Source organism: Salvelinus sp. IW2-2015, linkage group LG1 (genome assembly GCF_002910315.2).
Source record: "Salvelinus sp. IW2-2015 linkage group LG1, ASM291031v2, whole genome shotgun sequence".
In the NCBI taxonomy this organism is placed as follows: domain Eukaryota; kingdom Metazoa; phylum Chordata; class Actinopteri; order Salmoniformes; family Salmonidae; genus Salvelinus; species Salvelinus sp. IW2-2015.
Genome location: NC_036838.1, coordinates 23,371,512 through 23,398,637, shown reverse-complemented (window position 1 = coordinate 23,398,637; position 27,126 = coordinate 23,371,512). Strand labels below are relative to the sequence as shown.

Below are 27,126 nucleotides of genomic sequence, written 5' to 3'. Positions count from 1 at the left end.
CTCTCTCACTCTGTCTCTAACTCACTGAGGCTCTCTCACTGTCTCTAACTCGCTTACTCTCTCTCACTCTGTCTCTAACTCACTGAGGCTCTCTCACTGTCTCTAACTCGCTTACTCTCTCTCACTTGTCTCTAACTCACGTACTCTCTCTCACTCTGTCTCTAACTCATTCTCTCTCACTCTTGACTCTAACTCACTTACTCTCTCTCACTCTGTCTCTAACTCACTTACTCTCTCTCACTCTGTCTCTAACTCACTTACTCTCCATCACTTGTCTCTAACTCACTTACCCTCTCTCACGCTCTTTCATCACTCTCTCTCTCTGCCAATGAAGGGTTAAAAAGTCTCTCTCTCTCTCTCTCTCTCTTTCATCCTCCCTCTCTTTCTTGTGTGCATGCTCGTTCTCTCTCTCTTTCTTGCTAAAAGCCTCAGTAGGTTTAGGATTAAACAAATTAAACCTTGGCAAGCCACTTAAATGATTTCACTTCCTCTCTATACAATACCCCTCTCTCTCRCACACACAAAACAAAGCCATGATCGCGAAGTCACGCACGAGGTAGACAGGAACAAAGGACAAGACTCACAAATCCCAAATCTGGTAATGAGTTTAGACACTAAAGCCAAAGACAATTGTGGGCAGACGCTTTAACTGTGGGCAGATGCTTCCCGGGTCCCCCTTTCTGTGGGCAGACTCCCCCCTCCTTTCTCTCTCTCTCTTTCTCTCTTTCTCTCTTTCTCAGACACACACACCCCTAACACACACCCCTCCTTGCACACTCACGTGCAGTCCTAGCCAACATAGAGTGCGATTTGACCTCTGTACTCAGACCCGCCCCACACCGCTAGTCCCATCCTCCCCCTACTGTGTACACGTGCCAGGGATAAATCCTGCCTCTCCTCCTTTCTCCACCTCTTCTCTCTGCCACTCATATACACAAGCAGGGCTCCCTCTGCCAACCCTCACTCACACCCAGCCTCTGTGCAGTCTAGTTCACTTTCCTGGTGCTTTTGGTGCTTAAACATTTTGCCTTCATGGAGGACTACCACAAACCCGACCAGCAGACGGTGCAGGCACTCCGGAACATCGCCAACCGCCTCCGAATAAACTGCATCAAGGCTACCACTGCAGCCGGCAGCGGGTAAGACCCTTTAACTCAAACTGACACAGACACACACACACAAACACATACACACAGTTGTAAATCTAGGGAAGAGTGTATAAAGACTCATTCATCCACACAGGTGCACATGCACATCCATGTAAAATACAAAATGAAACGGCATGTTTTCTTTTTGTTCTCGTGTGAGCGATGGAAAAATGTAACTGAGTTGAAGATGAAATGTAGGGTAACTGGRGTAACTAGCCCCCTGGGGTAGACTGTGACCGCTTATTTCCCCTCATAGTTTGTTTGTCTAAGCACGACCATCCTCCACATACCACATTTTTTTWAACAAAATKTTGCTTTTTTGTGTCAGCAATGGGACACTGTTCTTAAGGGGGGCTAGTTACCCCATGTTACCCTATGATGCTGTGAGTCACTGCACATATGTGATGCAGATCAAAACGATAACGACTTTCCATAACAATAACATAAAGAGTTTATATTTTCGTCATTATCTGTATGTATTGATTTTTATATAGACATACAGTAGTGTAAAGTTAGGTAATCTGTTTATATCGTTTAATTGTAGAACACTGTATTCTTGAACAATTTACGGATTATTCTGTTTATTTCTGTTGAGCAAGATTGATGTATGGCCATTGTGGCTCAACATGAGATTCTTTCGTTTTTTTCGATATTAGAAAATGTTCCATTGTGAACAGCATCAGTTCATGAAAGGATAYATGGTGCTGTGGTGTCTGAAATTAACTCCTGTATCTTGGGGAAAGTATAGCRCGTCTTCATTTGTCTGACCGCAGGCAGGTAAGTGATGTAGGAGCCCTCGGAGCTTGCGCGTCAGTTGTTGGCACGAGACAAAGCGCATGGAGATAACCCTGGCTGGGACGTGCCCTCCGCCATCTTCGTTGAATATTATGAATAATTACTCCGCAATTACTCTTAGAGTGAACACCCAATTTAAGTTTATTATTARGCTAGAGTGTTATTATTGAATTAAATAGAGAGCCCGCGCGCAAACAAGTGCGCACGTTGGGTAATTCTGTAAAGAACATATTTAATTGTGATTTTTGTAGAGAAATCACACGTTTATTTGAGAAAGGCTATCAGTCATCATCTATTGCTCTAACACAAACTCCAGCATCCATTAATTCCATCATGGCTCCATCATTCGACCGTAGCCTATCCACAAATCATCCACAAATAGACCAAGTGCGCAAGCCTAGACAATGAGCAAACGCCACGCGGTTGGTGATTGGGGAAAAACCACTCTACCAATTTCAATATGGTGAAAAGTTAAGTGTATTTTTTGTGTGTGGTTAGGCTAGGGTACTTGCCAGAATTTCTGAGTTTTGTTACGTTTTTAGAGCATCTTACGTAAATCGCCGACTGGAAATGGGAKCTAAATGTTACAAAGGTTTCCACTAGATACAAAGTTAACATTTGCTATAGCGTAAAAATGTACATAAAATAAAAGCTTTTTGGTCTTATTTTAAGGTTAGGGTTAGGCGTAAGGTTAGCAGTGTGGTTACGGTTAAGGTTAGGKTTAAAATCACATTTTAAGAAGATAAATTGTAGAAATGACCTTGTGGCTTTTGTAACTAGTGACGACCACAAGGTTATAAGCCCGGTGATGAATGTGATTCCAAATGGCGCCCTCTGACTGATTGACTAACTGGCTGTCTGACTCTGCGCTCATRCCAAAATGGTCCACATATCTCCAAGGCCGCCCATCAACGTACCCCTTGGATGTTGACATCACTGTAATTGGGAAAAAGAGGGAGCCAATGGGGCATCTCGGTTTGAGCATGGCCCCCTCATCAGTATTTTGGATAGACTATTCCACTCACTATTTCCCCATTGTCCCATTAGAATTCCTTGGCAAGCTCAGATTTTAGACGTGCCACTTAAAACCCAGTTAGACTCTGATTGAATTCTGAGTGTTTTTGAGTTTGTAAAGTTATATTTATGTTCTCTGTGTGTGTGTCTGTGTGCGTGCGTGCGTGCATGCGTGCGTGTGTGTGTGTGCGTGTGTGTGTGTCTATGAGTCTGTCTGCGATGTGAACACCTGTCAGTAACGGGTTCTAAAGGGTTCTATCTGGAACCAGACAGGTTTTTCCTATGGCGACAACCAAAGAACCCTTTTGGAACCCTTTTTCCTAAGCGTGTACTCCTTGTCTCCCAGATATCCCACATCATGCTGCAGCGTTGCAGAGATCATGTCTGTTCTGTTCTTCCACACAATGAAGTACCGCGCAGAGGACCCCAAGAACATCAACAATGACCGCTTCATCCTATCGAAGGTGAGWCTATTGGAATTAAATAGAACACTATTGTTGCATTCTATTACTGTTGTTGTCAGATCCATGTTGTGAGATCCTCCAGCTCACCTCCACTGTTTTGGTTGGATACAGGTCATRTAACGGTCAGGATCTGCTTCTGTGAAGTTGTATCATGCATATTGACTTACGTAATACACTTGTGTTACAGCTGGTGTGCGATTGTCATATGATATGGCTACAGTCATAAGACGCAATGTATTTTACACTCCCTGGTTGTGAAATAGTTACGTGGTTATGTCTTGGGTTGTATTAGAGTAACACGGGTTTTCCTCTCCTTAGGGTCATTCTGCCCCGGCCCTGTACTCCATGTGGACAGAGACTGGTTTCCTGAAGGAGAGTGAGCTGCTCTCTCTGTGCCAGGTGGAGTCCAACCTGGAGGGACACCCCACACCTGTGAGTGATAASTACTACACATCACCTTTGCTAACCTAAAGGTTAGCGTACACCTCACCTTTAATAGCCTGACAGCTAACCTACGCCTCACCTTTAATAGCCTAGCAGTTAGCACCGTAGCAAAACTGAAAATGGAAATGTGTGTTCTTCTTGGACAAGTTCAGGGAGTACCTCACTGAACTTTGACAACTTGTAACCTATAATAATAGCTAAAAGTTTTATAAYCTACTCAACACATCCTTGCTCTCTATGGTGATAGTGACAGTCCTGTTCCTGTGTATGTGTTGGAGTTTCAGAAGCAACAGTTTGTGGATGTGGTCACTGGCTCTCTGGGCCAGGGTCTGGGTGTAGCCTGTGGGATGGCCTACACCGGGAAGTACTTTGACAAGTCCAGGTAGGAGTTCACACACATTCACACACAAATGTGTGGTCTTTGCAGGCCTCTGAATTCTAAAGTGTTAAGTATGGACTCAAATACACAGTGAGGTATTTTAGAACTCTTAGAGCATAGTGATGTATTTTAGAGCTCTTTAGAGCACAGTTATTTTAGAGCTCTTTAGGGCATGGTGAGGTATTTTAGAGCTCTTTAGAGAATAGTGATGTATTTTAATGCCCTTTAGAGCATTGTGAGGTATTTTAGAGCTCTTTAGAGAATAGTGATGTATTTTAATGCTCTTTAGAGCATAGTGAGGTATTTTAGAGCTCTTTGGAGCATAGTGAGATATTTTAGAGCTCTTTAGAGCATAGTGAGCTATTTTACATTTACATTTAAGTCATTTAGCAGACGCTCTTATCCAGAGCGACTTACAAATTGGAAAGTTCATACATATTCATCCTGGTCCCCCTGTGGGGAATGAACCCACAACCCTGGCGTTGCAAGCGCCATGCTCTACCAACTGAGCCACACGGGACCGTGTGGTTCTTTAGGGCACTGTGAGGTTTTCTAAAGTCCTCTGGGTGCGCAGTATCTGCATGCTCTGCTCTTCCGATTCTTCTGCTCTAATAACCACAGCCCCGGCGGCCACAACTCAGTTATTTTCACCGTCCAGACAGATTCTGTCTCAGAATCCAATTCAGACACTACATTAGCATTCATCACTCAGTCTATTGTTCAAAATCAGACTCACATTCCCCAGTCTAATTCAGGGTTTGTCTCAGAATGAGGAATGCGAATCTCTGATATGTGGTATGCGGATATTGGCAGTCCTGAAAATGTGCCCTGCCCTGGATAGATTTGTACTAGAGGAGGATGTTGTGTGGGTGGTGGTTGAAAATSATGACATAAGCAGATTATCAGGCCATTTGATTAAAAGATGAGCATTTGCTTTGTTCTAAGGAGTCTGTGTGGCTAGAAGCCTCAGTCAGCGTAGATGTGAGGGAATGCAGTAAGTGGGATAGAGGGAGGGGTAAAGGTAACCAATTTCCCGTTGTGGGAGAGGGCTTTCACAAATCCCAGGGGGCGTTCAATCCGTTCTGTCACTTCAGGGGAAATGGATGAATTTGACTTGAAAGGTTTCATAGAGCACTATTTGGTGTTGGGTAGAATGATACTTTGATCTTACCACTTCTTGAATCTACACTSTTTAATTATAAAAAGGTGCTATCTAGAACCTAAAAGGGTCCTTCGGCTGTCCCCATAGGAGAACCCTTTGAAGAACCCTTTTTGGTTCCAAGTAGACAATTTTCGGTTCCATGTATCACTTTTCCACAGAGGGTTCTCAATGGAACCCAAAGGGTTCTACATGAAACCATAAAAGGGGTCTCCTATGGGGACAGCTGAAGAACCCTTTTGGAAAAAACATTCTAAGAGTGTATACACGCACACATGTACACACACCACACACACACACACACACACACACAACCACACACAACACACACACACACACACACACCACACACACACACCACACACACACACACACACACACACCACACACACACACACCCCTGTCTCACCCTCCCCCCATCCCTCTCTCTCGCCTAGCTACCATGTGTTCTGCCTTCTGGGGATGGGGAGCTGTCTGAGGGGGCAGTGTGGGAAGCCATGTCCTTTGCCTCTTACTACCAGCTGGACAACCTGGTGGCCATCTTGGACATCAACCGCCTGGGCCAGACGACCCAGCGCCCCTGCAGCACCACGTGGAGAAGTACCAGAAACGCTGCGAGGCCTTTGGGTGAGTATGTGTGAAAGTGTGTGTATGTGTGAAAGTGTGTGTATGTGTGTGTGTGTGTGTGTTGTGTGTGTGTGTGTGTGTGTGTGTGTGTGTGTGTGTGTGTGTGTGTGTGTGTGGTGTGTGTGTGTGTGTGTGTGTGTGTGTGGTGTGTGTGTGTGTGTGTGTGTGTGGTGTGTGTGTGTGTGCGAAAGTGGGTTTACGAGTGAGAAGGACAAAGTGAGTAAGAGAGGTAGAGATCCTCTTTTTCAATGTAATGACAGCGAGAGAGAGTCTATGAATGTGTGAAGGCAATGTCAACATTAGTGGGCCTATGAGCGAATTGTTTGTTCATGCGTGTAAGAGAAAGTGTGTGAATGCCTTTCCATATGTGAAATGGGTTTTCTAACGTGTGTGTTGCTGTCTACAGTTGGCATGCCATCATCGTGGATGGSCACAGTGTGGAGGAGCTGTGTAAGGCTCTGAGCCAGGCTCGTCACCAGCCCACTGCCATTATCGCCAAGACCACCAAGGGCAAGGGAATCCCAGGTACTCTCACCCTCATATGGCTATTGGCTACATCCAATCACTCATACCTKTTGATGGGCTAACCTCTCAGTATGGTGTGTAAAGTATATAAGGTGTTGGGCCATTGATTTTTCCTGACCATGTGACCTGACTCCAGGTCTGGGGGTTTTCCCCGTCAGGAGATCACATCGTCAGGCTAMAACCCCTGGGCCTATATATCCATTCAAATGTTACTGTGTATCAGTGGTGGAAAAAGTACCCAACTGTCATACTTGAGTAACAGTAAAGATACCTTAATAGAAAATKACTCAAGTAAAAGTAAAAGTCACCCAGTAAWATTCTACTTGAGTAAAAGTCTAAAAGCATTTGGTTTAAAATATACTTAAATATCAAAGATTAAAGTATAAAACATTTCAAATTCCTTATATTTAACATCCAGATGGCACCATTTTCTTGTGTGGTTAATTTACGGAAAGCCACRGGCATTCAGACATCATTTAAAATGAAGCATGTGTGTTTAGTGAGTCCGCCAGAKCAGAGGCAGTAGGGATGACCAGGGATGTTCGGTTGATAAGTGCTTGAATTTGACTATTTTCCTGTCCTGCTAAGCRTTCAAAAGGTAACGACTACTTATGGGTGTCAAGGAAAATGTATGGAGTAAAAAGTACAATATTTGCTTAAGGAATGTAGTGAAGTAAAAGTAAAAGTAGTCAAAAATATAAATGGTWAAGTAAACTACAGATACCCCCCAAAAAACGACTAAAGTACTACTTTAAAGTATTTTTACTTAAGTACTTTACACCACTGCTGTGTATACAGCATGTGTGTATTCTAACATTCTGTTGGTCTGCGTTTACCAGCCGTGGAAGATAAGATGGGCTGGCATGCCAAGCCCCTGTCCAAGGACATGGCTGAGGGAGTCGTGAAGGATCTGCAGGCGCGCATCACGAACAGCAGCAAGCGCCTKTACCCCACCACGCCCATAGAGGACGCCCCGCCAGTCAGCCTGCGCAACGTCCGCATGCCCAGCGCACCCGCCTACAAGCAGGGAGAGAAGGTAACATACAGTACATGCATCTCACCATATACTGTACATATGTGGTTGTACAATTATCCCAGGAATATTGACTCCACTGGGGCTCACCCCATAGTCGCAAACAGTATATCATAATAGAAGCAGTCACTCACACCTTAGATTGACTACTGTCAGAGAGAAGGTGGTATAATGATACATGAATACACAGGCAGAAAAATGTACTTATTAATGACTGACTGGTTGATTAAKTMATTGATTCRTTGATTTATTGATTGACCGGTTGTATTTTTCTACAGATTTCCACCAGGAAGGCCTATGGCATGGCCCTGGCTAAGTTGGGTCGTTATAATGAGCGCGTGGTGGTCCTGGATGGAGACACCAACAACTTCACTTACTCAGAGATCTTCAAGAACGAACACCCCAACCGCTTTGTGGAGTGCTACATCGCGCAGCAGAACATGGTATGAAATTAACCCTAACCCTAACCTTAACCCTTACTCAGACCTTAACCCTATTGAGTTTTTCTTGATTTTCTCTTTATCACATACAGTACCAGTCAAAAGTTTGGACACATCTAATCATTCAAGGGTTTTTCTTTATTTTTACTATTTTCTACATTGTATATAATACTGAAGACATCAAAACTATTAAATAACACATATGGAATCGTGTAGTAATCAAAAAAGTGTTAAACAAATCAAAATATATTTTAKATTTGAGATTCTTCAAAGTAGCCACCCTTTGCCTTGATGACAGCTTTGTACACTCTTGGCATTCTCTAAACCAGCTTGACCTGGAATGCTTTTCCACTAATCTTGAAGAAGTTCCCACATATGCTGAGCACTTGTTGGCTGCTTTTCCTTCACTYTGCGGTCCAACTAATCCCAAACCATCTCAATTGGGTTGAGGTCGGGTGATTGTGGAGGCCAGGTCATCTGATGGAGCCCTCCATCACTCTCCTTCTTGGTCAAATACCCCTCCACAGCCTGGATGTGTGTTGGGTCATTGTCATGTTGAAAAACAAATGATAGTTCCACTAAGTGCAAATCAGATGGGATGGCGTATCGCTGCAGAATGCTGTGGTAGCCATGCTGGTTAAGGTTGCCTTGAATTCTAAACAAATCACTGACAGTGTCACCAGCAAAGCACCCCCACACCATCACACCTCATCCGTTCACCTACTCTGCGTCTCACAAAGACACGTCGGTTGGAACCAAAAATCTCAAATTTGGACTCATCAGACCAAAGGACATATTTCTACCAGTCTAACATCCATTGCTCGTGTTTCTTGGCCCAAGTCTCTTCTTTATTTGTGTCCTTTAGTAGTTTTTTGTTGTTGCAGCAATTCGACCATAAAGGCCTGATTCACGCTGATGTTGAGATGTGTCTTTTACTTGAACTCTGTGAAGCATTTATTTGGGCTGCAATTTCTGAGGCTGGTAACTYTAATGAACTTATCCTCTGCAGCAGAGGTAACTCTGGGTCTTCCTTTCCTGTTGTGGTCCTCATGAGAGCCAGTTTCATCAGAGCTTTTGATGTTTTTTTTGACTGAACTTGAAGTAACTTTCAAAGCTCTTTACAGTTTCCGGATTGACTGACCTTCATGTCTTAAAGTAATGACAGACTGCCATTTCTATTCTTGCCATAATATGGTCTTGGTCTTTAGAAGGAAAGGAAAGAAATTCCACAAATTCCACAAATTAACTTTTAACAAGGCACACCTGTTAATTGAAATGCATTCCAGGTGACTACCTCATGAAGCTGGTTGAGAGAATGCCAAGAGTGTACAAAGCTGTCATCAAGGCAAAGGGGGCTACTTTGAAGAATCTCAAATATAAGATATATTTTGATTTGTTTAACACTTTTTTGGTTACTACATGATTCCATATGTGTTATTTCATAGTTTGGATGTCTTCATTATTCTACAATGTAGAAAATAGTAAAAATTAAGAAAAACCCCGGAATGAGTAGGTGTGTCCAAACTTTTGACTGGTACGGTATATGTAGTCAGGATTGGGAAGGACCACTCTATAAGCCAATTATGACCATTCTATAAACCCAGACAACACWCTTTCTAACTAAACCAAGCTTTTAAAAGCCAACCTGTTTTAAAATGACTTCTAAATTATACTTTTTGTTTAAAAAAAATCTRTTCCGCATTGTTGAAATATTTACTCAATTGCAGCAGCATTTCGTGGCTCAGCTTAGCTGTCCTCTCTCCTCTGCTGACGTCTCTCTCGCTGATGCTCAACCGAATGCCCTGTCCCTAGACCTGGGTTCAAATACTAYTTGAAATCTTTGAGATACCATGAGCATTTTTTTCTCTAGCCTGTTTGAAGGGCCAAATGGCGGGGCTTTACAGTTTCTGGACGAATCTATTGGTCCATTAAGCCAGACAAGCTCAATCAAGCACAGATAAAGTATTTGAAATGATCTCAAATAGTATTTGAACCCTTGCTCTGCCTGTCACTAATTTTGCTGATGCTGATTCGCTAGAACAAAATGCCTCTTTACTTCTGTTCAGACCACTGACTCGCTGAGCGAATTCCCCCTCTCTCAGGTCTGATTGCCTGAATAAAAACGTTTCTCTCTCTCAGTGTTACAGAGGTTGGCCTGATGAATAATRGATGTAGGTCCATCCATAATGTAACGCTGGAGAGAGAGGCAGAGACATGACCCACTTACAATACACCATGCCAAACATCCTCTCTCCCACATTGTCCCTCCGCTGTGCTTCCTCCTCCAATGCCTCACCACGCTTCCTCCATCCACCAYGCTCCCTCTCTCCGCACAGCTGGCTGGTTTGTCGTCTTGAGGATTTGAACCAGTGACCTTTCAGTTACAGGCCCAGCACTCTAACTGCTAGGCTACCTACCCTCTATTCATATCCTCTCATTGCAATCTGACATTAGATGAACATTTTGGGAGAGTTGTCATTCAGGCCTGGCTGTATTACTGTACTGCTGCTGTTTGGCTGGTTCCTCCAGCAGCAGCAGCCTGGCAGCCTATTCAGGTCAGGGCTGTGTTTGATGAACAGCCGTTATGACAGTTATGCTGAGCTAAGTGAAATATGAATCAGTGTGAGGAGGGTGGGTGTGGTCGTCTGGCTGATCTGACTGACTGGTTGGGTGACTGACTGACTGACTGACTGACTGACCGGATGGATGGCTGACTGGCTAACTGAATGACTGACTTTTTAAATTTATTTTAATTTTATTTTACTAGGCAAGTCAGTTAAAAACCAATTCTTATTCATAATGACGGCCTAGGAACAGTGGGTTAACTGCCTTGGTTCGTGGGCAGAACAACATATGTTTACCTTGTCAAATCAGGGATTTTATTTAGCAACCTTTCGGTTACTGGCCCAACGCTCTAATCACTAGGCTACCTGCCGCCCCAAACTGACTGACTGACTGACTGAATGGATGGCTGACAGACTGTCTGGCTGACTAGCTGGCTTGTTGGCTGATATACCATTGTTATAAAGATGATTGTGTAGAATAAAGCTAGAATGGCAGGTTCAAATGAGACAGACAGATTGTCTAATAGGGAATCGTTAATATTGATAAGAGAATAATGASAAAATCAGAGGCACTGCTGTTCATGTTATGATTGATTTATGACTGCATTATGAATGGCATTGTTGAATACTCGTTTCKGATTGGCTTGAAGGGCATTCTAGAGCGTGYATTATTTCCCTTTATAAACTGGGTGGTTCGAGCTCTGAGTGTTGCTTGGCTGACAGCTGTGGTATATTAGACCATATACCACGRGTATGACAAAACATGTATTTTTACTGCTCTAATTACGTTGGTAACCAGTTTATAATAGSGATAAGGCACCTCGGGGGTTTGTGGCATATGGCCAATATACCACGGCTAAGGGCTGTATGCAGGCACTCTGCGTTGCATCTTGCTTAAGAACAGCCCTTAGCCGTGGTATATTGGCCATATACCACATGCCCCTCGTGCCTTATTGCTTAAATAATGCACGGTATATCAGCAAGGTAGAATTCTATGGCTATAGTTCGTTCTTGTTCTACGTTTGASMYGCTTTTGAAAGAAAAAGTCGAATTGAAAACATTATTGGCATTGTTGAATTCGATTCTCATAATAGTTAGTTAAACTAGCAAGTCTGTTTGTTTGGTTACCAAGGCAACTGCTGTAGCTATCTAGTAAACTTGCTAGCTACTTCAGTGGAGGTTGAACACATTTCTACCTGCAAATGAACACATTTCCAGCAGCAAATGTGTTAAATTATAGCCATGGTATAGTATAAAAGGGATAATCAACTGGGGCTCTATGCGTTTTATGGAAGATAATGCAACTCTGTGAAGGTCAGTTCCACTCCGCTAGCACGTTGTGGAACACACCGTCCACGTCGTTCATTATTTTCCATAGAAGGCATTGTCCCTCGTTGATTATCAGTTACTTATGTCATCATTGGAGTCATGTGTATTTGAATAATGTATTAAAGGGGCAATCTGCTGTTCAAACAGTCACATAGAGAGAAAGAGACAGAGACACATAAAGAGAGAAAGAGACAGAGACACACAAAGAAAGAGAATAATGATCATGTCAATGGCAAGAGTGCTACCCTCTTTGTCCAGGTTAGAAGTGGGGCAGAAGGAAATTGGATAATAGTACTTCTATCTGGTACTGATATGGAATAGGAATGAGTCCAATGGCAACTCAGGTTTAGACAGCGACAGTGAAGAGAAGAGCAAGGGGATCGGGGAGAGCTTTTGAGATATGAAACAGGAAATTACAACTTGTGAGAGAGAAACCWCACATACCAAGGGGGTTTTCGAGRGAAGCACGCCGCTGATTCCTCTCATATGGAACCATAAACTCGTGTGCTTTTGGACTGACTGACTTCTCACTGACTTTCACGTAACATAGGTCTGGGTTTCTGGGAGGCGTGACCCCTCGTTTTGATTGTGATTCGCTCAGCAGTCATTGTCGCCATGGAGACCTCACTGAACCCCTTTGTATTTTCCAGTCTAGGGTGGCCACATGTCTGCATTTTGGCCCTTTATCCCACATCTCGCAACCAAACAATCATGTGCCGCAYTTTATTAACAAATTAAAACACTACTAATTTACAAAAACAGATTGTCCTGTATTTCAATCAAACTTCCCATTTGTTTGATGACAATTGACATTTCAACCTGTCTCTTTTGCAGTCACATTGCACTTCTCACAAGATATACAGGGCCTTTAGAAAGAAGCCGCACCCATTTTCCACATTTAGTTGTGATTTTAAAATGGATTAAACATAGATATTTTTGTCACTTGCCTACACACATACCCCAKAATGTAAATGTTGAATTATGTTTTTCAAAATGWTTACTAATTAATGAAACATGAAAAGCTGAAATGTCTTTAGTTAATAAGTATTCAAGCACTTTGTCATGGAAAGTCTAAATAGTTCAGGAGTAAAAATGCGCTTAACAAGTCACATAATAAGTTGCATGGACTTTCTCTGTGTGCAATAATAGTGTTAACATGATTTTTGAATACCTACCTCATCCCTGTACCTCACACATACAATTATCTGTAAGGTCCCTCAGTCGAACAGTGAATTTCAAACACAGATTCAACCACACATACCAAGGGGGTTTTCAAATGCCTCACGAAGAAGAGAACCTATTGGTAGATAGGTWAAAAAAAWACTARAAACAGACRTTGAAAATCACTTTGAGCATTGTGAAGCTATTAATTATCTCTACCTGTCACGGCCGTCAAAAGGAGGAAACCAAGGCGCAGCATGGTATGCGTACATTCTTCTTTATTATAAGAATGAACACTGACCAAAACTAACAAAATAGCAAAAACGAACCGTGAAGCTATACAAATGAGCGCTGACAGGCAACTACACATAGACAAGAACCCACACACACCAAAAGGAAAATGGCTACCTAAATATCATCCCCAATCAGAGACAACGATAAACATTGGGAACCATATCAGGCCACCATAAACATATAAATACCTAGACCTACAAAACTCTTGACATACAAAAACCCTAGACAATACAAAACTAACGTACCCACCCTAGTCACACCCTGACCTAACCAAAATATAAAGAAAACAGAGATAACTCAGGTCAGGGCGTGACACTACCATGTAACCACGCCAGCCCAGGACCTCCACATCCGGCTTCTTCACCTGCGGGATCGTCTGAGACCAGCCACCCAGACAGCTGGTGAAACTGAGGAGTATTTCTGTCTGTAATAAAGCCCTTTTGTGGCGAAAAAACTTACTTCTGATTGGCTGGGCCTGGCTCCCCAAGTGGGTGGGCCCTATCGCCCTTCCCGCAAGCCACCAATGACCTGTGCCCTGCCCATCAATGTGAAACCATGGATAAGGCGCCTAATGAGATTATTTATAACTTGAACTGATTTCGCTATATTCGAACTTATATAACTCAGGAAATCTTGAAATCTGGTTGCATTTTGCCAGTATATTCTTGTTGTTTTTTGTATATAACAGTACCAGTCAAAAGTTTGGACCACACCTACTCATTCAAGGGTTTTCTTTATTTTTACTATGTTCTACATTGTAGAAAATAGTTGAAGACATCAAAACTATGGAAAATACACATATGGAATCATAAAGTAACTAAAAATGTGTTAAACAAATCAAAATATATTTTATATTTGAGATCCTTCAAAGTAGCCACCCTTTGCCTTTTGACAGCTTTGCACACTCTTGCAAATCTCTCAACCAGTTTCATGAGGTAGTCACATGGAATGATTACAATTAACAAATGTGCTTGTTAAAGTTAATTACGTACAGGCAGGGAATAGGCAAAGGCGTCGTTATTAAGGCAGGCCAAAACTATCATACATGGAGGATTAAAATTACAGGACAAACATAGCTCCAATTAACGTGTGTCACATAACAAACAATACCTCACAATGGGGTGCAAAGAACTGAAACTAAATAGTGTGATAACGACATACAAGTGTGTGAACAGGTAATCAGAATTCAGGGGATTGGGATCTGGAGAGTGAACTGCGTTCATCTATGTGTTTGAAGAGTCGGAGCTGGAAAGTGGGCTGGAAAGTGAGCTGCGTTCAGAGCTACGTGTTGAGGGTGTGAGGTTGAAGCAGACGTTACTGGTACCCCCCATCCACGGCAGCTCTGTGGCCTAGGAAGCTGAGCGGGGGGGGGGACGTGGGACGTGGAGCTGGGTGGTCATGACAGTTAACCGGTGGAAAGCCAGGATCATGGCTGGGTCCGAGGATGTCCTTTGCGGGGACCCAGGACCGTTTTTCTGGTCCGTACCCCTGCCTAATCCACCAGGTAGTGATGTGACCACCCAGCGCTGGAGTCAAGGAGGGCTGGACTGGAATAAGCCGTGGTGCACCACCGACGTTTCAAAAACGGCGCCGAGGTGCGCCACTGGAGGATGGAGGGCTGTATCTCACAGGCTTGAGGAGGGACACATGGAAGGATGAGGAGATCTGGTAATGGCGGGGCAACTGGAGACTGTAGGTGACAGGATTGATGCACTGTGTTATTTTGAAGGGACCAATGAACCGGGGACTAAACTTTTTGCAGGGATCACAAAGCCGGATGTCCTGGGGAGAGAGCCACACATGTTGTGCCCAGGGTGGACAAGTGGAGTAGGTCGGCGACGCCTGTAAGCAAACCGTTTCTGGGAGAGGGAAGCTTGATGGAGGTGCCGATGTGCTCCGTCGAAACCACTCAGACGGCATGCACAGTTTTGGGCTCTRTTTCTTATGGTAACACGGGGGGTTGATATCCGAGGAGACGCTGAAAAAGAGTGAGATGGAGTGAGGAATGCACCAGGGAGTTCTGTGCTTATTCGGCCCCGGCTAGATAGCAACTCCACTTGTGTGGTTGGTGGGTGTAGTGTTGGCAAAGGTACTTCCCTATTTCCTGATTCAGGCGTTCTGTCTGCCCGTTGGTTTGGTGATGGTATCCGGAGGATAGGCTGATTGAGACCCCCAGTCGGTCACAGAAGGCTCGCCACACCCTGGAGACGAACTTGCATCCCCGATCTGAAACGATGTCTTCCGGGATCCCATACAGACAAAACACCTGTTGGAACATGCACTCAGCCATTTCTATGGCATTAGGTAGATGCGGAAGGGGGATGAGTCGGCACATCTTGGAGAACCGGTCCACTACAACAAAAATAGTCGTGACGCCTGAAGAGTCTGGCAGATCAGTGAGGAAATCCATGGCGATGTGGGACCATGGTCTGTGTGGTATAGGTAAATACTCGAGCTCACCGGTAGGTAGTTGGCGAGGGCTCTTTGCCCATGCACAGACGGGACAGGAAAGAACGTAATCTCGGACGTCTGCTGTTAGGGATGACCACCAGAACTTGCGTGTCAGTAGCTCTGTGGTCCGGGTGATCCCGGGATGGCCAGAACTCAGCAAGGTATGCCACCACTGCATTAGTTGGGGTCTGACGGATGCCAGAATGTAGGTCTTGCCTGCAGGGGTGTCGGGAGGTGCTGGGTCGTGACGTAGGGCATCTTGGACGGCTGATTGGATTTCCCAGTGTATGGGTCCCATGACACAAGACAGAGGCAGGATTGGCTTAGAGGAAGGGGAGTCAAATAGATGGGATAAGGAATCAGCCTTTTCTTGCCAGGCAGATAGTTGACGGTGAAGTTAAAGCGTGTGAAGAAGTGTGCCCAGCGAGCCTATCTGGGGTTGAGCCTCTTAGCACTTCTCAAGTACTCCAAATTGCGGTGGTCGGTAAGGACAAGGAATGGGTGATGTTCTCCCTCTAACCAGTGGCACCACTCTTCAATAGCCAGCTTAATGGCAAGGCGCTCTCGGTTCCCAACATCATAGTTCCTCTCAGCGGGTGACAGTTTCTTGGAAAAGAAGCTACATGGGTGTAATTTGGGAGGTGTCCCTACCCGCTGAGAGAGAACCGCTCCTACACCGACCTCGGATGCATCAACCTCCAGAACAAAAGTTAGGATTTGGCTGCCTAAGGATGGGTGCAGAGGTGAAGAGGCGTTTCAAGGTCTCAAATGTAGGAAGGGCGGTGTCGGTCCATTGGAGGATATGGGTTTTTTGACTGGTGAGAGCTGAGAGAGGAGCGGTTGTGTTGCTACAGTTTCGGATGAACCGGCGGTAGCAGTTGGAAAATCCTAGGAAGCGTTGTAGTTCCTTTACGATGGTAGGTTTGGGTCAGTTAAGCATGGCCGTGACTTTGTCTTCGTCCATGTTGACCCCTCCTGGTATCAACACGAAACCTAGGAAGGTTACCGTAGTAACGTGAAAGGCGCTCTTCTCAGCCTTGACATAAAGATGGTGGTCCTGTAGCCGTTGGAGGAACTGTCGCACATGTTGTATGTGCTCTGCAATGGAATGAGAGTAGATCAAGATATCGTCAACGTACAGTACACGATGAGGAACTGGTTGATCATGTCCTGGAAACTTCATTCATGAAGGACTGGAAGACTGCAGGAGCATTGGTGAGACCGTAGGGCATAACCAGATATTCGTAGTGACCCTTAGCGGTGATGAATGCCGTCTTCCACTCATCCCCACTTTGGATACGGACCAGGTTGTAAGCACTACGTAGGTCCAGTTTGGAGTTGATGGTAGCCTGTCCAACTTGTTCTAGTGCGGCTGGAATCAGAGGGAGGCGATTCTTGATGGTAAGGTCATTGAGGGGTCGGTAATCTATGCAGGGACAGAGACTACCATCCTTTTTCACAAAGAAGAAACTGGATGCAGCCGGAGACGTGGATGAACCAATGAATCCCATGTTGAGGGCCTCTTCTATATACTGTAGGTGTCGATAGCCTCGTTCTCTGGGATGGACAAGGAATAGATCTGACCCTTAAGAGGCGATGCCCCAGGAAGGAGGTAGATCATGCAGTCCTCCGGGCGATGAGGGGCAGAATGGACGCCTTTTTTTTGCTAAAGACACTCTGGAACTGGGCATATACAGGTGGGATGTGGGCTGGAATGTCAAACTCTGATCCTTCTATAGAAGTGGCTCAACAGGGTAGATTGAAGCAGTTCTCAAAACAGGCGGGAGACCATAACAGCAGTTCCCCTTGTCGCTTGGAGATGGCAGGGTCATGAAGGCTTAGCCAGCGGTGACCGAGGATGAGGGATTCTTTAGGCGAAGACAATACCATTAACTGAATGACCTCAGAGTGAAGGAGGCCAATCTGAGAGGTGATACTGTCGGTCATTTGAGTCACAAGACCAGTTCCGAGAGGTTGTCCGTCCAGCGCATTAATCCTAAAGGGAGGATTAACAGGGATTAGTTTGAGTCTTAACTGTTGTGCCACTTGTTAGTCAATGAAATGACCTGTGGCCCCCGAGTCCACTAGTCCCTCCGCAAACTGAGTGATCCCATTACCAGAAAGAGCTGGGATACCAAACTGCCTTTTGGCAATATTCAAAAACGGGGGGGGGGGGGCAATGGGACAGCTATTGAGTAGGTGGTTACTCTCTCCACAATAGAGGCACAGGTTTTCACATAACCTCCAATGTCTCTCGGCAGGCGTAAGAGGGTCGCGGCTGAGTTGCATGGGTTCGGGGCTATTAGACCGTGGTGGACGAGAGAAGGGCGTGGAAAACTCACAGGCCATGGGCGACTGTATAGGTCTGCGGTCCACCAGTAGGTTGCCAATGGATATGGACATCCGGCTGTATTGGTTTAGGTCAGTTAAATCTCATCTGCTGGCCAGTTCGGTCTGTAACTCCCGATTTAGACCCCTCCGGTAGACTGTAAGGAGCGCTGGTTTACTACATCCTCTGCTGGCAGCCATGGTGCGAAACTCAAGGGCATAGTCAGTGGTGGAGCGACAGCCCTGTCGCAGCTCACATAACAGGTCACCGGTGTGACGACCTGAAACTGAATGGTCTAACACCTCCTTGAAGAGGGCGTGGAAACGTCATTCAGAGGACAGATCAGAACTTTGAGCGGCTGTAACTCAATCCAGAGCTTTGCCTGTGAGTAGGGAGAGGATGAAGTCCACCCTGTCTTTGTCCGAGGTGAAATTAGCAGGGTGATGGTCTATGATGTACAGGTTACATTGCATGAGAAATCTTTGTCATTTCCCTGGGGAGCCGTCGTAATTATTAGGCACGGATATGGGGGGGGGATGAACGAGAGGAGGTTGTGGCACCTCATATCGGTGAAGCAGGAATGGACCGGCGAAGGAGGTCGCAGAGTTCATCGATTCGTTCCTCCTGTCGGGCTAGACGTAGCTGCAGCTCCGCTGAATCCATCTGTCGTTTTTGGTGAGGTATTCTGTAATGAACACAATGGGAGACGTAGAGCTGGTTTCAAGCGCAGGGTGCAGCAGGTGTTTATTGTTAAAGGACCACAGGAGGAGGCAGGTAGCTGGGTCCAGGGGCAGGCAGAAAGTCATACACAGGGGGTCCAAAAAGACAACAGTACAGGCAGGGAAAAGGCTAGTAATGTCGTCCGGGAGATCAGGCAATAGGTTGATAACAGGAAATCTGATAGGCTAAAGTACAGGCAGGGAATAGGAAAATAGGCGTCGTTAGTGAGGCAGGCCAAAACTATCATACACGGGAGGATAAAGTACGGGCAACATAGCGCTCCGACTAGACGTGTGTCACAAAACAAATTACACCTCACAATTATGGTGTGCAAAGAACTGAACTAAATAGTGTGTGATAATGACATACAGGTGTGTGAACAGGTGATCAGAATTCAGGTGATTGGGATCTGGAGAGTGATCTGCGTTCAGGGGATCTATGTGTTTGAGAGTGTGAGCTGTAAAGTGGGCTGAAAAGTGAGCTGCGTTCAGGGGATCTACGTGTTTGAGAGTGTGAGTTGGAAGCAGACGTTACAGTGCAAAGCTGTCATCAAGGTGGCTACTTTGAAGAATCTCAAATATAAAATCTATTTTGATTTGTTTAACACTTTTTTGGTTACTACATGATTCCATATGTGTTATTTAATAGTTTTGATGTCTTCARTATTGTAATACAATGTAGAAAATAATAAAAAATAAAKAAAAACCCTTGAATGAGTAGGTGTGTATATAGTTTTTCTCACAAACCTAGTGCACTGGCCCTTTAATAGTCCTGTATTAGCAGACMAATATAGTGGTCTGTAGCGCGGACAAAAAATAAGTCATAGAGATAGAATAAATAGTGTTCTATGTGATTCTGGGTTCCGCTCACCTTCAGCTGAAGCTAATTTATCTACAGTAGCCTACAAAGCTATGTCTCTGCAGTTGCGGGACCACCATAGAGATGAACTACATGTTCCTGTAAGGATAGATAGGGRCTAGATTTACTGCCGAGCTCCGGATGATGCTCATTCAGGGATGAAGAGGAAGATGGTCTTCCTGAATCTATGTCTGCATCTTAAATAGCACCCTATTTATAGCACCCTATTTATATTCCCTATATAATCAAAATAATAACTGCACTATATAAGGAATAGGGTGCCATTTGGGACGCACCCCTTGTAAATGTATTGAGAGTTACTTGGAAGATGAAATATTGTTCTGCCATCAGCTTCATTAAAATAATGTCCATCCATTATTCTCAGTAACTAATCTCCCTAAAGTCACCAGCCGCCACTGTTATAGTGTGATGTAACTCCTTTCTTCCCCTTTTCCCTCTAGGTGAGTGTTGCCACTGGCTGCGCTGCCCGTGAGAGGAACGTTGTGTACGCCAGCACCCTGGCCTCCTTCTTCACCCGGGCCTACGACCAGCTCCGCATGGCTGCCATCTCAGAGAGCAACATCAACTTGTGTGGCTCCCACTGTGGCCTGTCCATTGGTGAGTCTGTCTGACCCTCCCCCAAACAAACCCCGGGCACACCCCCAAATCCTCACTCCACGCCACGCCACTCCCACTCCCACAACCACCCACCATCACCCCCATACACTGCAACCTGCAACCTGTCACCAAAGATGGTGGATAAATTAAGATAGTTCACTCAAGCCGTTTACCATTGAAAAAAATCTATTATGTTCCTGTCTACTTAACTGGGTGAGTCTCACATAAACAACAACGCAATAGCAGCTGGGTCTGGTTTACTTAGTTAATTGACTTTCATTGAACCTGGGGAAAAAAACAGCAAGTGGGATGTCTCGCTTCCTCTTCCATCTCTGTCACCTCAASGAATGTTCCCTCTTAACTGCCTGTGTGCGTGGTCRTGCACCTCCTCCAGGACTGCCAGGAATGCCAGGTTGCGCAGAGACGCAAKAGATTGAACGCAAGAGAGTTCACCCCATTAGTTTTCACTTTATAGATCAACGTTTTTTCTGTGATTGAATCAACATTATATCAGCCCCTTTTCAATGCAACAAACCAAAACAAGTCTAACTTTGCAAGATTTGGTCTGTGATTTTGTTGAAGGGAGAGCGAGAGCGCAACGGAGTAGAATTATATTGGCAGGGGTAGCACAAAACGTGTAGGTTACATTTCAAGCTGTATTTGAAAAGCCAGTCAGGTAAAAAGCTTATGTCTTAATAAAAAGGAGCAATGTTGTATTTTGAGACAGGCTTGAATATGCAAATAAGCCAATATGCAGAGGGATAGCCTACATTGTCTAATTCTCTGTATAGTAATAATAATACATTTTATTTTGTAAAGTGGTTTCTTGTATCATACAACACAATAAAATGCCATTTACAGTCACCTATTTGGCCCATGGTGTAAAAAATCATTAATGTCAAGCCCTTCGTAATGTAAAAATGTTTTTAAATGTCTCATGCAATGTAGGCCTGCATTGAACACCACACATAGGCTACTGTAGGCTATATCATGGAAATCAAAAGCTATTTCCGTGTGAAAATGTTATAGGATTTGATCAATTGATTTTGTTGGTAGGCTTACATTATGCTGAAATAGCCTCAATAGCCTAATGGCTACTGTCTAAAACTGTAAATTTGCTCAGTGCCCCCCAAATATTGAGGGAACATTGGTCACACAACCCCACTCTTTCTCCAGTGACTCTACCCCCTCTCTCACTCTCTTCACTCTTTCTATTGGCTCCTCAAGTCAAAGCACCCTCAAATGGTACTGAATTYCCAACGTGACTRTCCATCTTGTGCAGTTGATCCAAGYTCCTCTCTTTCTTTTACCCCACTTCTGTGTTTTCCTCCTCACCTCCTTCACCCCCTRAGGTCCCCTAACCTCCCTCTCCCCCCTGACCCCTGACCCTGTMTGTCCTGGATGCTGTCACCTTCACCAGGGGACCTGATGTCCCTCTCCTCTGTTAGTCCCTCAGGTACACYGCATGCCACGCTCTCTACGYCCGTCTGTCCTACTGTCTGTCTGTCCTATTGTCCGCATTCTTGTCTGTCTGTCTGCCTGTCTTATTACACCTGCATGTCAGTCCAATAGCCTTTAGCTTTATATTGGGTTGAAATAATATTTGAAATCTTTCAAATATCTTGAAAGTTTGCTTGAGCCTGCCTGGAGTCTTGGCTGGATGTGGTTTGCACCAGGAAATCTCAATAAAGAGCAACAAATAGTATTTTCTTTCTAYGTTACAACATTTTGGAAGGATATTMATCTATTTGAGTGTTCCAGGAGAGGACGGGCCGTCTCAGATGGGTCTAGAGGACATAGCCATGTTTAGGGCCATCCCCATGGCAACCATMTTCTACCCCAGCGATGGTGTGTCTATTGAGAAGGCCGTGGAGCTGGCTGCCAGCACAAAGGTACTCATAATCCYTCCCACCAAAATGCTATTGGTTCATATCCCCTCACACCAAATGTTATTGGCCCTCCAACATTGATGCATCTCCCTACGCCCCTGCCCCAACACCAGGGGATATGCTTTGTGTTCACACCCTAAAATGTATGACCATAGTGTTCCAATCTCTTTTCTAAGGGCGTTTGCTACATCAGAACCAGCCACCCCGAGAACCCGATCATCTACAGCAGCAACGAGGACTTYCATGTTGGACAGGCTAAGGTGAACTCTTTTCTACATTAACCACACAGGCTATCACAGCCTTGGCTAAACCACTTAAGTTTCCTCCTACTTCCGGACAAGAGCTGATTAGTTAGATGATTAGTTTAATCAGTTCTACAGCATCCATATTAGGAACTCCCTCACCGAAGAAGTATTGTCTGACAACTGAAAGAGTTCCTATTATGGATGCCGTACAAATGTTTGAATGGCTGCAAATGAACACAGAGAGGGTTGTCTTCGAAGTGGAGTAAACAATGAATCTCATCCAATAGTCTAGCTTTATGAGATGTGCTGAAACCTTGTTGTTAACTCATCCCTGTCCATCTCAGGTGGTGTACCAGAGCGCGGAGGACAAGGTGACCGTGATCGGAGCTGGGATCACCCTGCATGAGTCCATGGCTGCAGCTGAGATGCTCAAGAAAGGTACAGTACAACTACAGCCAGACTTGAAGAAAGACTTGGAACCCAGAACCGAACTGTATAGGGATTTGAAGATTCCTGGCTGTGGCCATTTGTCACGACTTCTGCCGAAGTCGTTGCCTCTCCTTGTTCGGGCGGTGTTCGGCGGTCGACGTCACCGGTCTTCTAGCCATCATCGATCCATTTTTCATTTTCCATTGCTTTTGTCTTGTCTTCCCACACACCTGTTTTCAATCCCATCCATTACCTCTTGTGTATTTAACCCTCTGTTTCCCCTCATGTCTTTGTCAGGGATTGTTTTATGTCAACTGTTGTTTATTGATGTATAGGTGTGCGACGGGTCCCCGTACCCATGTTGATTTTTACGTATGTACATTGTTCGTGTTTGGAGCATTGTTAAATGGACATTTATTAAAAGTCTCCATTACACTCAGTTTAACTCTCCTGCGCCTGACTTCCCTGCCACCTATACACACGGCTCTGACACCATTCTCTCTTTTCTGCATGCTCTAATATTGGCTACATGCGTTAATGAATTTGCTCTTGAATCCAATCCATTCGTTAGTGTTGGCGCACAACTTCTATATCCTGTAAGTGTTGGCCTTTCTCAATTATATGTTCAAGCTTATCCTGTTTATAAAGTGATATCCCTCTCTATATCTGAACCTCATTGTTTGAAGGTTTTAATGCCATTCTCTGTATAGTTGCTCGAATCTTGTTCTCGTTTCTCCACTGAAACACACTATACTTGGGGTTTCAAAATTACGTCAACTTTCCCAAAATTCCCAGGTTCTCCATAAATCCTGGGTGGAGTATTCTAGATTTTCTCCTTATTCCCTTCTGATTCCAGGAATATTCTAACCATGATTTCTGGAAAACCTGGGGAGTTTCCAATCCTATACACTACTATTGATAAACACCATGTTTCCCACCTTGTTGTTTTCCCAGAGAGGATCTTCATCAGGGTGATCGACCCGTTCACCATCAAACCCCTGGACTCCAAGACCATCATTGAGCACACCCGCCAGACCAGGGGCCGGATCCTCACCGTGGAGGACCACTACTATGAAGGTATGCTTTTCCCGACCAGAGTTCCGACCTCACRTATTTGTTATTTTTGGCTAGAACACCAGGAAGTTAGAGAAGGAGATAGACACAGAGGGGTTAGACAGGAAAATGACAAAGATGGGGCTCAAACCCGTTGCCAGCGGTATGCTTGGTCCGGAGTCAGGAGCCTTTCTGCTACACCAGAATCYAGCACTCAAGAATACTTTTATGTCATTTAGCCGTATATATTGCAACCTGGCAACCTGTCTTTTTTTCKGCATTATTTATTTATACAGACGGTATCCTCTCATTGGCTCAGAGTGGCTGAGACGTGATGCGGTGGCATGTTCTCATTGGCTTGAGAGGCATAGCGGGTTTTGCGCTGTCATAGTGGGCGTGGGCCAGATATATTCTGTTCTGGTGCATTTTGTTTGCTGAGGAGGAAGACTGTCTGTGTGTGTGTTTGTGTGTGTGTCTGTGTGTGTGTGCATGCGTGCGTGAGTGAGTGTGTGAAGGCCAGGGAGGCAGAGTGCTGTCAGATTTCCTYAGTGGAGCRTGTGCCGATGGGGCTTCTGTGACCTAGATCGACGACGTGTAGCAGTAGCAACCCCCTAAGGGGGGAGAGACTGCACTCTTAGAAAAAAGGGTTCCAAAAGGGTTATTCAGCTGTCCCCCTACGAGAAGCATTTTTTGTTCCATGTAGAACCATTTTGGTCCCAGGTAGAACCCTTTTCAGTTCCATGTAGAACCCTTTCCCACAGAGGGTTCTACATGGGACCCAAAAKGATTCTACCTGGGACCAAAAAGGGTTCTACCTGAAACCAAAAATAGTTATGCAAAGTGTTCTCCTATGGGGGCCACCAAAGAACCCATTTAGGTTCAAGATAGCACCTTTTTTCTAAGAGTGTAGGGATAGCAGGAGAGAAAAGAGAGTGAAAGAATGAGAGGGGGARAATATGGTGGGGGAAAGATGGAGAGAGAGTGTGCGCGCGCATAGCGACAGATATAGACCAATGGCTTCATCTTCAAGATCTCAAGACCAATGAGTGACTTCCGCTAGGCATCTCCAGGCACAGATCTAGGATCRGTTTATCATCTGGAATCAAAAAGCTTTACTAATAGAGGGGGGGAAAAGCTRTCTGAGCTCAATGTCATTCTAAATTACTCCTGGGGAGTGTATCAGAGCTGGGGGAAGGATTACTGTCATTTCAAATTKACTTAAAGAAATTGGATTGACCCCGATCCTTTTGCAGCGATGCTTCCTTAGTCTTCTCACTCTCATGYATTTCATTTAATGTTGCTGTTCCTCAGGTGGCCTGGGGGAGGCAGTATGCTCAGCGGTGGTGAATGAGCAGGGCTTCACCCTGCAGCGTCTGGCGGTGGCCCACGTCCCGCGCAGTGGCAAGCCCAGCGAGCTGCTCAAGATCTACGGCATCGACCGCGAAGCCATTTGCCAGGCCGTCAGGAAGATGCTCAGTGGCTCCGCCAAYGCCAAGTAGCTCCACCCCTTCCTGTATAAGCTACGCCCCACCCAGCCCAGCCCCCATTCTACCACCCCTGAGAAAAATAGAGACATCGTTCCATGTCACCACCCACGCCTGGTAAACCCACCCCTCACTGTGAAAGCCCCGTCCCTTATGTGTTTACTAAAGTAACGTGAGTTCGTGCTGTATGTACATTTTTGAAGTAACAGTCACACATTTCACTTTTTTTCTCACGCACATGCATACAGTACACACACAACCCTACTCCCACTTCCTGGTAATTATGGGTAATCCCAGGGTCAAGGGGTCAACGTCAGAAATTAAAGTGAGAGGTCGTGAAACTCGGCTGGCAGGTGTAGACGTTCTGCAAACCGTACAATGCAATAAAGACTATACATGCTGTGACTCAATGTAGGCACCATTATTTGATGCTCATGTGTTTTTAAACTCTTCCTATTTGATATGTTCAACCAAAAAACAACCAGCAGCAGTTTGTTTGAATACTTTTATATTGTTCTGATGATGTAACTCTGAAGACAGGGTGGGGCAGGTGGTAGTGAAATGTAAGTGTCGTCTCCATGACAACCGTCTCAGAAAAGGTCATGTTTGTAAAACGTAGTCCAAGAAGGGAAAAAAAAAAATGAACAAAAGATGATCAAATGAAAATGTATGTGGGCTACAAATATCAGTAAAGTGAAAAGTCCATACAGTTCGATCCATATGTCTCTCTTATACCACAACCCACACACGTTACTGGACAGCTTGTGTTAGCACACATGTTGGTTTTAAACGTCCTTTTATCTCTACAACTCAGGTGTAGACTAGCTAAACATATGGGGTCAGATAACTGCCAAAATGTTGTGCGTAAAAGCTTTTGGCACATATTTAACTCTATATTAACACCTTTTACCTGCATGAGCAAACCAAGCAGTGTGTTAAAACGAGCTGTCTGAACATACCAATAATGTTTCTATGAGCGATGTGTTCACCATAGCAAACAGTTGGACCTGGAGGTGAGGAAGAGGGACACGGGGCCAGCTAGGACTTAGAGCAGGGTTGGGGTTAATTCCATTTCAATTCAGTCATATCAGGATGGAAATGGAAATGGAATGTACCCCAGCCCTGGCTTAGAGACTGTCTCTGTGCTTGTGGTCATGGTGATGTTGGGAGCATGCCGTTACATCTGAACTGTGAAGCTAAAACAAACATTTGTCACTTGAACTTTTGTATGTACCTCATACTTTCGTCTATTAAAGCCCTCTGCATTTGAGTTTGAGAGTTCACTAGTATTTCCGGGTGTTTCTTCGACTGTGTGCGTGCAAATGTATCATAGCGTGTCTATTGAAAAAGGCAGGTTGGCGTAAGTATTTGCTTATGCAAATTTTTTTATTCGAATAATGATCCAAATCAAGGAAGACGAAAATGAATAACATCATTATAAWTGACCACAGAGAGAATTCATTCTAAATCAATTCTAAATAGATAAAACAATAAGTTAAACTTTAATATATTCGKAGAGTGTTAGTTTGAATATGATTAGAATTGCAGCAGGTTTCTCTTCATTTTTGATTCTGATCAGAACCAACACCCACAGTGAGTATCCAGATTTGATCGTGAAAGATTCCGACAGATGACCGAGCAGAGTTGGTCCATTGGTCACCATGTTTACGCTGA

General features: G+C 44.7%; 1 pseudogene; it reads left to right on the top strand.

The window, feature by feature from the left end:
* The first annotated feature begins 825 nt into the window (after nucleotides 1–825).
* Nucleotides 826–26,735, top strand: LOC111962979 (transketolase-like; annotated as a pseudogene).
* Nucleotides 26,736–27,126: the final 391 nt, after the last annotated feature.